Below are 12,635 nucleotides of genomic sequence, written 5' to 3'. Positions count from 1 at the left end.
CAATATTTCTTCGTTTCTTGAAAGAAACTCCTATAGGCGAGAAGTTTCGATTTGCTGCATGCTGTTTCTTTATTGTAATTGTCCTAACCATATCATGTTTGGTATCATTTTAATCAGAAAAACGTCACAAATATCTTGGTAAAAGTTTTATAAGAAAAAAATGAAAAATAACAAAGTTCAGTCATTGCATTAGTATTATCTCACTGATATATCCGATTCCAGATCATATTATCTCGAGCCTCAAGTGTCATGTTTCCACTTGACATAGCATTTCGGGCCTTCGCCTGGGTATGTTGTTTTTACGTTTCAAGTGGTCTCCGAACCTATCCTTTGAACAGCAAGAAACCGACAATTTTCGGATCGGCCCGTTCCTTCACCTCCGTATCACAGCCCAATAGAACTTTCGATATTCGGCAACGGAAAAATCTCTGGATAATTAACATTGTCCTTTTTCAATAATCACAGAGGTTCTTATTAACATTGCTCTTTTATGTACAGCGTATCACCGAAGATAATTGATCTGTTTAAATATATTTAGACGATAAAATTTGTCTAAATTAAATTAGATTAAGTTCATAAATAATTTCATCGATTTTGAAATGAATCCAATAATACTGCAAGATTTCAAATAAATTGAAACCCAAGTGACGGCATGAAACGCTATGTCAAGTGCAAACCCATAAACCTTTCCTTCGATACAACGGCAAAGAATCGACAAATTTTTCGGATGGGTCCGTTGCCTCCGTTCCTTTGGAACGGCACGCAGCAAAACGAAACTCCTCGCCTGTAGTGGCCCAGTCCTATTGCCGAACCGTTTCTATCAAGAAACGAAGAAATATTGTCCGAGCCGTAGCACGCCGTGGCATGCAACGTGGCAACGTCTGTCTATTCGAAAGGGTTCGGAACGGTGATACGATACGGGCGTTTGATACAGGTGGATACTCGGCTTAAGGTAGCTATGGTCGTGCCCACGCAATTCTGCGTTTCCATAAAATGTTGATCCCTCTTTTTTTCAATTTCTAAAAGTAATGGACTTATCTCTAGATTCAAATTAGGGGCTTCAGTGTAGAAGTCTCCTTTTCTATAGGTAATAGAGTTCCAGAATTTTCTTTTTATTCTTTTCTGGAAGATCTTCATTTTTCTATTTCAACGAAGTATTCTTTAACTCTGAATGATACTTAATTTCCTTGAATTTGGAATCATTGGGATCTATTCCCAATCTCTCCAGAGCACTACTCTTTAATGTCTCTAGCTCAGAGGTTTTTAATAATTCTTCATTTTTGTCTAAATTAGGATTATTCTCCTTATTTTCCTTGAATTATTAAGTACCACTTGTTGTGTAATTGTGATATTATCGTTCTTGTTGAACTTAATCACGATAACATTCTTATCAAGGTTGTATGGACCGTGGCAATCTCTTTGATTTTTAAAGTCGTATGGACTATGGTAAGACCTATGGGTATTACCTCTCAACCTTCGTGTCGAAAGATGAGAATACTGAGCAAGACAACTACATCAGTGATTTTACTTACCGATTATAATATCTAATATTGTTTCTTTTGCAGGTAGACTCGGCGAATTCTGCTCCTTTTGTAGATTCGCTAGTGTTTCTACCACTTTTGTTAGGTTATCTAACTGTTTCTGCAGTTGATCGAATTTTTCATCATTTCTGTATTTAGAATGATAGTCCTCTCGTGATCGAGATCTCGACCGCTTCTTCTTCTTATAGTCAGGGATTTTTCTAAATAAGGCCTTGTTACAATTTATCTTTATTTTTGAGCGCTATGTGAGAAACGTTCTCGATGCTTCGACACAACGAAACAATATGAGACTAGGGGATTAGATAGGGGGAACTAGGCGACAGAAGAGCGCCAAATTCAAATTCAATATGCGCTGAACGTTGTGATGTGAAGCATGACAAGCATAACTACAATACTATTACTGAGAACAAGACATGTAAACGGATTTTTCTTTACATTACTATTTCGAAGGATACGGAGATCAAATTCTATTTTTTAAATGGAACTACATATTTTTATTTATATCATTTGATAATACTTTTCAAAATAAATTCACTAACCATTAATGTGTTAAATCTTTGAATGTTTCTTACGTTCAATTGCATGCAAATCGTAGTTTATGTTTAACGCCTTTCAAAAGTGATACATTGTGAAAAATTTAATTTCTGTAATACTGTGCTAGTTAGGAGAAGTGTGGTTTGGTGTAATGTCACTGAAAAAACAATTAAATCGTTCAATATTTGCTAAAATATAACTTCGGCAGCCATCTTGGTTGTTTACATCGGCGTCTGCCTCAAGCTTACAATTTAAAAAATACAGTAAAGATTTGATAAACGTGAAAAATCTGTACGATAAGGCCCGATACACACTAGCGGTTCGATCCCGGTCCGGTCTCGGTCTGGTAAAATTTTACTGCACGACTAGATCCACACTATTCGGTTCGGTCCCGGTCCGGTCTCCGTTCGGTAAAATCTTACCGTACCCATACTGCTATGCCACTTTCGAGCCGCTCTCGATCTGATAGTTAATTATAAAATGTACTTTTGGCATTAGTAGATGCAAATTATAAATTTACTACTGTAGATATAGGTTCATATGGAAAAATAAATATATATACAGGGTGTCCCAGGACTGGGGTAGGAACGGAAGAGGAATGATTGGTGAGGTCATTCTAAACAACTTTTTCCTTTGCCAACATGTTGGTTAAGGCTTCGTTTTCGAGTTATTATCGAAAAACACTGGCCAATCAGAGCGCGCCGTTAGCGCGGGCCGAACCACGAGAGTGTTGGGTATGTTCCGCGCGGTCGTGATCAAGTGCATCGGCACCACGTCGGTGTATGTAATAGGATTCGTTGTTCATGAGTAATCAATAATTCGATACAATTATTCTTTTCTTTTTTTTATTCATTATCCGATGCAACTTCTACTCAACGAATCCCATCATACCGACGTAGTGCCGAGGCACTTGATCACGACCGCGCGGAACATACCCAACACTCTCGTGGTTCGGCCCGCGCTAACGGCGCGCTCTGATTGGCCAGTGTTTTTCATTAATAACTCGAAAACGAAGCCTTAACCAACATTTTGGCAAAGGAAAAAGTTGTTTAGAATGACCTCACCAATCATCCCTCTTCCGTTCCTACCCCAGTTCTGGGACACCCTGTATATACAGGGTGTCCCGTAACTTGTGTAACTCCCGGAAACGGAGGGTTGCTGGGGTGATTCTGAACAACATTTTCCTTTACCAAAATGTCGTTTGAAGCTTCGTTTTTGAGTTATTAAAGAAAAACACTGGCCAATCAGAGCGCGCGCCAGGCGCGCGCTGAGCCACGGGAGCGTTGGCTTTCAACGGCGCTCGGTCGTGGTCGTGAACAAATGCATTGGCACAGCGTGGGTATCAAGTGAAGCGTGCGATAAATGTTACATAGTCTTAAATTAAGAACAATGTGGAATCATTCGTTATTCATGAATAATGAATGCGTTTGTGCCAATGCGTTTGTTCACGACCACGACCGAGCACGGCTGAAAGCCAACGCTCTCGTGGTTCGGCCTGCGCTAAAGGCGCGCTCGATTGGCCAGTGTTTTTCTTTAATAACTCAAATACGAAGCTTCAAACGACATTTTGGTAAAGGAAAATGTTGTTCAGAATCACCCCAGCAACCCCCCGTTTCCGGGAGTTACACAAGTTACGGGACACCCTGTATATACTGATCGAATTGAGTAACCTCCTCTTTTTTCAAAGTCGGTTAAAAAATAATGATATTAAAGAATTTCCATTAAAGAAATATTTAATGCGGCCTTATCTAAGATCAAAAAGTATAGAAGATATTAAAAAAAAAATATTTAATTATCGATTATGTAAAGGAAGAAGATTAGTCGAGTATGCATTTGGGATTTTATCACAAACCTTCAAAGTTTATTGTAGAAAACTCATAGCTAATCCTGAAAATGCCACTACAAGGTGGAAATGTACAAGCTGAAGCGTTTCAAACGAGGGAGCGCAGTCCCGTCCCAGGAAAATATGCTTCGTGAGAAATCGAGACCGGACCGAGATTGGAGCGTGATCGAACCGGAGCTGGAGCGAACGCATAGTGTGTATGCTCTCATAAGATTTACATTGGAGTATATTTTACCGGACCGAGAATGGACCGGGACCGAACCGCTAGTGTGTATCGGGCCTAAATGTGAAGAACTGATCTCCACCGCTGGGGATGGGCGCAAGGCGCCTGGTGGGTGTACAGCTTAGCTTTTTCGTCCCTATATCAACATTCCTTATGCCGACAACGAGTCCAGTGTTGGATCTCCCGTACCCGAAAACGATGATTGGCAAGCCCATGAGTGGACAGTTTATCCATACCCAGCGCCACTTGGAGGGCGGTGGCTGCTAGGGAGTGGACTTATTTTTAGCGCAATTTGCGCCCTTTAACACCGCCGGTATAAGCTGAAGCTTGGGAACGGCAGAACGGGTTATGAATTTATGAACCTCTCAAGGCTCATTTATCAACAATAACCCCACCGCTGTGGGGTACACCGCTTGAGATGCCGCGAAGTTCGCTCGCCGAGTAATGTAACATGATCTGCAATCGGATTTATCAGTGAGGTAATACTAATGCAACAATCTAACTTTGTTATTTCTCATTTTCTTCTTATAAAACTTTTACCAGGATATTTCTTTTAATCATTTTTCTGATTAAAATGATACTAAACACGATATAACTTGGTTTATATTTACGATAATAAGTTTCGGACACGGGGAAAGATAGCAAATGAAAAAAAAAGAGAAGCCACGATCGCGACATTCGGCAGTCCTCTTTCATTCATTGTCCTTTTCTACGTTCAAAGCTATCGGCAAACTTCTAACAATGTAGAAACTGCACGATATAAGCGAAAGTTCGGTCCCGAGCGTTTCGCTTTTATCGAATCTTTATTACATCATGTTTCTCAACGTATGATGTTTATTGGGATTCAAACGGACCAGACCACCCTACGGTGAAATCTTCCCGTGTGTGCTGTATCCGTGAAAATTATCGAGACGAAAAACGAAAATTACGAAATCGAGTGTCTCTCTCGCGTATTGCGTATACGTGCGTGCTTTTCGTTGTTATGTGAGTGCACGCATACAGCTCATGAGACTAGGAATCTGCCCCCGGCTGTAACCGGGAAATTAATTTTGGCTTTGTATCGTAGAACCTCGAATAAAACCGTGTCTTTGAGACTTGTTTTAGCGCTCAAAATGTATCTTGACATTTGACCAACCTTATAATCACACTATATCGTTTTTCTTAACGATAACCCTACTATAAGATGAAAATTTCTACCTTGCTACATGGAACTAGTAGCATTTATTGTTGGCATTGTGTTGGGCCATTGATGCGATATCGATTGGTCAACGGTTAGACTTGTCGCCTTTTTCTTCAATTGGGCCAACGATCATACCCAATGTTGGTCCCACGTTACTTTTAATACAAAGGGCGGACTGGTGACCTAGCAACATGTCGGTTAAAAGAGGAAAGAGTCGAAAGACTCGCCCTGTTGCGCCGGCAACAAAGCTTTTCGATTGATTTTATTTTTGCTTTCTAACATTAAATTAGTAAAATATGAAGAATAATCAATTAATAAAGTTCAATACACTGTACATAAGAGAACTTCAGTGGGCCGACTATGGCCCGACAATAGCAAACCGCGCCTAAGGACAACGTTTGGCGTGCTTTGGTTGGTCCAACGTAGTAGTATTGTTGTAAATTTCTTGTTAATTAACAAACTATAGTAATTGTTAGCCCAACGTTAGGTATTTGTAGGAAAACTGTTAGAAACAATTGGCCAACCATAAATGCTACTAGGGTGTACTATACCAGAATAAAATATTATTCGATGAATTCAAAAAAGTAATACACACATACGAAACCTGACATTCCGCCTCAAACCATACATACACGTTTTAAGAACTTTTAATAATATTAAGGATTCATAACAGAAAAAGAAACTTAACAGAAGCATAAATTTTACTCTATTCTTTTTATATTTTAAGTAAAAAAATTCACACAATATTTGAAAGTAAAATTTACTAAGATTTATTTTTACTGTCATACGAAAATATCCTAATTTTCCATTAAAACTGTTTTCGGAACAACATATTATACGAGTGCTCCGGCAATTTTTAGATCGGTTTGTATGGAAACTGTATTTGCAAAGCAAGGATTTCACATATGTACTGTTTGCAGACCACAAGAACTTCCATGAGAATAACGCAATCTGATTGATCGTACCCCACCTCAGCTCACACGTACTAGCAGTCGTGACGTATGATTAGTCGAAGCGGTAACATCTACTAATTAGTCGTGTACATCTAGTGGGCCAGTCGATGTGTGCGCAATACAGTAAAAGCTGGATATATGCAACAAACATTGGGACCCAGACGTTGCACATATCCAGCCGAGGTGTTGATTCTGGGCATTTAAACGTTGCATATATCCAGTCGAGGTGTCGATTCTGCGTCCGTACACATCGTTTGTATTCAGCCGCGATACCTATTCTACGTTCGTACACAACATGCGACGTGTTGCATGTTGCATGTTGCGTGTTTGATGCATCTTTAGTGTACGGCCTGCCTTATGTTTGGTATCATTTTAATCAGAAAAATCTCACAAATGCGTTAGTAAAAGTTTCATTAAGAAAAAGTTAAAAATAAAAAAGTTTTATCGTTCAATTAGTATTAGTCACACCGATATTACGGTCGGATCATATTACACGGTTTCCTCGTCAAGCGGCTTGGTTCGCCTAGGGGGATCCCCCCAAAGCGGAGGGGATAGCGATGTTGCATATATCCAGCCAAACTTTTGTTGCATATATCCAGCTTTTACTGTTCCTCCTCTTGCCTCTGAGCCGTCCCACGAGACTTCTTATGATCTGTAAACAGTACATATTATAGGAGGGTTATTTGTACAGTGAAAACACGATAAATGTTCTCATGAGTCTATTTCATAAATGATACATTTTTATCCCTACCACTAGGGGGGTCCACCTTCGACCAGTGGGGCGAAGTGTAATCGGAGACGTAGCGGCTTCCTTTAGGGAACCAAAATAGGTATTAATGGCAGCTCCAAAAAATTTACTCGTATCCTCGCAAGGTCAGCTCTAGTACATTTATGGAATAGGGGTAGCTAACGAAAATTCCTATCTCATAAGAGTTTCAGTTTTTTATCATTTTCGAAACAGTGGAAGCGTCCCGTTTGAGAATTAGCTACCTCTTATTCGATAAATGTACTCAGCACCTCGAATCCGTCGTTCTTTGATGTTTTTGAACCTAGAAAAGGATAGCGCAGAAGGATAAACAAAGACAGAAAGACTCGCAAGCACAACATTTAACCCAATATTATGCTACTAAATGTTGACCGATTTATATTGTGTTTAGCTTCATTTTAATCAACAAAATCTCCCCCACGTGGTAGTGGAATTTTTATTAACAAAAAGAATATAATAAAAAACGCGGGGAATTTAAACGAAGGCAATGAATCCCGGTTTCAGTCCCTCTTGTGTCTTTAGCTCAGTGTTTCCCAACGTGGGGCCCACGCCCCACAGGAAGCAATTTGATTGCTAAGGGAGGCAATTCGAAAATGAACTCGTCCAGAGTTTAAATTAACCGTATGGCAACTCTCAGTAATAATTAGAATAATATGGAAAAATCGGTCCGATTGCAGTTTCTCGGGTAATTGATCTCGACTATTTTATGGGATAAATCAAGGTCGGAGAAGACGATAGAAAGTGTCCCGAGGTCAATATCACGTGGCGTTACAAAGTTATGGTCATTTTAAAAAATCACAATTTTTCAAAAATTTTCCGATAATTTCGAATCCAAAAAATAACCTAACCTAACCTAACCCAACCCAACTTATCAGCTGGAATAGCTAGCCTTTGAATTAGCTTAGCTTAGTTCTCCTCAGCTAGAAAAGCTAGTCTTTAACTTAGCTTAGCTTAGTTCTCTTCAGCTAGAGTAGTTAGTTTCTAATTTAGATTAGCTTAGTTTTCCTCAGCTAGAATAGTTAGTCTCTAACTTAGCTTAGCTTAGTTCTCTTCAGCTAGCATAGTTAGTGTCTAACTTAGCTTACTCAGCTAGAACAGTTAATCTCTGCCCTAGCTTAGCTCTTCTCTTAGTGAATAGATAGCTTCTCCTTAAGTTAGCTCAGCTTAAATTGATAGAATAGATTAGTTTCTTCTCGATTTATCCGATAAAATAGTCGAGATCAATTACCCGGGAAACTGCAATCCAACCGAAAAATCCTTCATTAAAATTATTTCGTACTTGAATTTCAGTTCTTCATTATATGTTTTGAAAATTAACTTACCGTGTTTCCTCAACAATTTCCTACTGATTTCTTCCGAAAACCTATCATTTAAGTTTCTTCAGTGAACAATTCAATTTTTGAATATTAAAAATTATGTACATTAAAAACTTGACTAAAAAAAAATTGTAAATTAATGTTTTAATTTTTTTTAAATTAATATTATTTATTGCTCTAAGAAATTGTATATGTTACATAGGGACATAAGAATTTTAAAAAGGCTTAGGTACGGCATGGCACAAAAAAGGTTGGGAAACTGTTTTAGCTACTAAATTCTTTCTACGTTCGACGGCGTCAGCAAACTACAATCAAATTCGAAAAACAATTCTCCTATTCCATAACTGTTGCGGAGCGGACCGGCAATGTAGTTACATTTATCGAGTTTTCACTGTATTTCAGTTGTAACTAGAAACTGAATTTTATCGATTTATTCCCATCGGTAAACACCAGATAAATGGAACTGACTCAAGGTATTTAAAAAATTAGATACACGTTAAGTATCTCCTTTCGGAAAACACTAGTTAGCTTTATGTCGGTAAATAATTTTGTATAGGTAAAATATTTGATGTCGGGTAGAATTTTGTGTTAGAGCTAAAGTTAACTTTAAGATTATTAACAGTGAGCTTATTATTTTCAATATTGTTATGCAAACGATGTTTTTCTATTGTTATTGCAGAAATATTAATTAAATACATGGTAATCGAGTGTAGCAAAAACTTTATACATGTTTTATGTTAAAAAAATTCATTAGGAAATTACCATTTAAGTAAAAAGTATAATCATTATTATAACAACTCTTTATGCACCAAATCGACAAAAAAAAATTAACGGAGAACGATATTTTAATACGAAAATTATAATTTTAGCACTTCATTAAAATAAAATAAGTTGTATTACTAATTTTATTTTTTTCACAGTTTTGTCAGTTTTTAAAAACATCTATTCCTTTTTTTTAAGTTTATGTTTCTTCACCCAATCCACATCCATTTTTATTTACAGCAAAAAAAGAGTATTAAATAAACAGACAAATTAACAATAACCATTTTCTGAAAAATAATAAGAATATTATAAAAAATGCGGTTAAATATAATCTGCATATTCTGTGAAATGATTTGTGACCCTTCGGCAGAGGGTGCATTCTATACTCTTTACAGTAAAACCTAGATAAATGCAACCGAGATTGGGACCCAATGGTTGCATTTATCCAAGCGAGGTGTCGAATCTCGGGTTACACTCGACGACCAGCCAAGCGTGAACGTAGAAAGGGACAGACAGTGGCGGAAAGAGAGAGGTCCGATGATCAAAGGAAAGAGCTGAAACGTATCGGTGTGACTAATACTAATTCAACTATAAAACTTTTTTATTTTTGGCTTTTTGTTACTGAAACTTTTACTAACGCATTGGTGAAATTTTTCTTATTAAAATGATACCAAACACGATATAGTTTGAATTATAATTACTTGCTAAAATTGATGTTAAAAGTTGGCGAAAAGCAAGAGAGAACGAAATCAAAACCAGTCGCGGTGTCGGCTCTGGTTTCAAAGGTTTCATTTATCCAAGCGAGATGTCGATTCTGGGCATTTAATGTTTCATTTATCCAAACGAGGTGTCGATTCTGGGCATTTAATGTTTCATTTATCCAAGCGAGGTGTCGATTCTGAGTTTGTATACATCTTTTGTATTCAGCCGACATGTCGATTCTGCGTCCGTGCATATCATTTATATTCAGTCGTGGTGTCAATTCTATGTTGTTTATTCTATTACTATTGTTTATAAATATAATTCAAACTATATCGTGTTTGGTGTCATTTCAATCAGAAAAATCTCACAAATGCGTCAGTAAAAGTTTCATTAAGAAAAAGTTAAAAATAAAAAAGTTTTATCGTTCAATTAGTATTAGTCACACCGATATTACGATCGGATCATATTACACGGTTTCCTCGCCGAGCGGCTCGGTTCGGCTTAGGGGGATCCCCCCAAGTGGAGGGGATAGCGATGTTGCATATATCCAGCCAAAGTTTTGTTGCATATATCCAGCTTTTACTGTATCCAAGCATTCTTTTGTTGCATTTATCCAGGTTTTACTGTATAGAGGATAGAAAATTCGAAAAGAGGAAAAAAGAGGAGATTCCCCGAGGGAGTCTCGGGGCTTTACAATAAAAAGGGTCACTCGGCTCGTCCATAGCCGGCCGTCACAGGCTGCGTGGGGGAGTACGCATGGACGGGAGATACGTAGGATGAGAATCTCAGAAGTGGAGGGTTCTAGGACGCTCTTCGCGTTACGCGATCGGGGGAGAATTAAGCGGCGAAATAGGGGATCTTCGGGGGTAAGACAGTAAGTGAGCCGGTGTCGCAATTTTTAATAACGAGGATCGTACGCGGAACGCACCCGTTACTGTATCCAGATTTTACAATGATAATAACAATAGGGGACTCACCAATCGAGTTCGTACGCTGTAGTACACACACGTTCGCCGTACCAAATCACTCCATTTTTTCGAATACTCGTCGCGACGGCGAGCTTCGCACACGGGGGTTTTGGGGAGAGGGTACAGGTCGGGGATTGGGTCGTAAGGTCGGGTCAGGGAACTAATTGGCTGGTGGGCCTATTGACGGGTAATTGGCCAGGGCAGTGTTTCCCAAAGTGTGGTACGCGTACCCCCTAGGGGACGGGAAGGGTTTGATGGGAGTACGCTCTGAATGAATTTTTATGAATGAAATGAATGTATTTTATTTTACGTTTATTATTATTTTATTATTTTGTTACTAAAGTATTATATATGCAATTTTTTTTTTTTTACGAGAAGTATTCAGTGTTACGAAAATTATCGAAAGTTTGGGAAACACTGGGCAAGGGGATCGAGGTCGATAACGGGTTGATAAGGAGGACAATTGGCGACACTCCTTCTGATTAGGAGATGGGACCACCGAAACGTCGACTGGCTTTCGCAGGCCTTTGTGCTGACTGTGGAACGTTCTCCCCCAGGGTGTTCCTTACAGGGTCCTCGGCTCCTCTTTTGGGGTGGATTTCCTCACCGGGAGGTGCGGGACTCGCTGGCTTGCGTCGTTGGGTCCTTCCTTTCGCCCTTCTCGACCTCGTGGGTGAGAAGCTTCAAGGATATGTTATGGATGGAAGGGAGGGGGTGTGTGTGAGTGAGGGGCGCGTTTTATTCGGGCAGAGCTAGGTGAAGCTCGGCGATGTAACGGTGGGGCGAGCGGGGGCAATCGTGTCACCACGTTACAGATTATTTATAAAGGTGTGCAAGAATCCGAAAATATCGGATCAGATTGGATCGGGTCGAGTTCTTAAAAGTATAGATGTGCGAGAACTCGAAAATTTCAAGTACCCGATACACGGATCGGATTAAGAACTGTGTTGATCAGTTCTAATTGTAAGTGAATTAAATACAGCTTTTTGCAAACACTTCTCATCTACAGTCACATTCAACAAAGTTCGTCCCTAAACACAGTTTTTCTTTCGAGTATTCCGAAGCTGACCGAAATATTTCCTGATTCGATCCAATTACCCGATACCTACCCGAAATTTTTGGGTTATCATATATCTATACTTTCGAGAAATGGTCTTGACTCGACTCGATCCGATCCGAGTATCGAGTAGCTGAATTTTCGAGTATCGAGCGTAAATACCTTTCACTTGCCATCTTCTGGCGGACGAACAGTAGGTGAAGAGCTGGGAACATCGATAACGTTATGAAGCGGAGGCGAGACAGTCCCAAAATTTTGTTTTCCACAGGTATAAAGAAGTATATACTTTACAGTACCGAGTATGGTAGGCCTCCCTAGAAAAAATGGCGACCTCCCAGCCCCTCCCTTTCCTGTAGGCTTTCCGACTCCTCGTGAGTTCTTGATCCTTACCATAGGGCTCTTCTTCATGAAGTTCCTAGTCTTCCTGAAAAGCAACCCCTTCTCCAGACTTCCATCCGTCCCCAGGGGTGGTCGAAATTAGGATTCTGAGAATTTCTGTTTTCCATAGAGTGCTGAGGGAGCCTGTCGTACTCTTACATTTCTATACGTTTCTACATACACATATTTGTTAATAATGCTGCGATTCGTACTATCATGAAAAGGTACTTTCATGATCAAAGAATTAGAATTTTTAACTGGCCATCAAAACCTCCGAATATGCGTACCTAATTATCATTGGAAATTGTTGAGAAAACCTTGTTAAAGCAGCCTACATACAGAATGGTCGCCAATTCCACAATGTCGTTGAATTAAAATACATAATACACTGCAGTGGGAGCAATTAAGCCAA

Source organism: Osmia lignaria, chromosome 5, assembly GCF_051020975.1.
Source record: "Osmia lignaria lignaria isolate PbOS001 chromosome 5, iyOsmLign1, whole genome shotgun sequence".
NCBI classification, from domain to species: Eukaryota; Metazoa; Arthropoda; class Insecta; order Hymenoptera; family Megachilidae; genus Osmia; species Osmia lignaria.
This window is presented reverse-complemented; position numbering follows the sequence as displayed.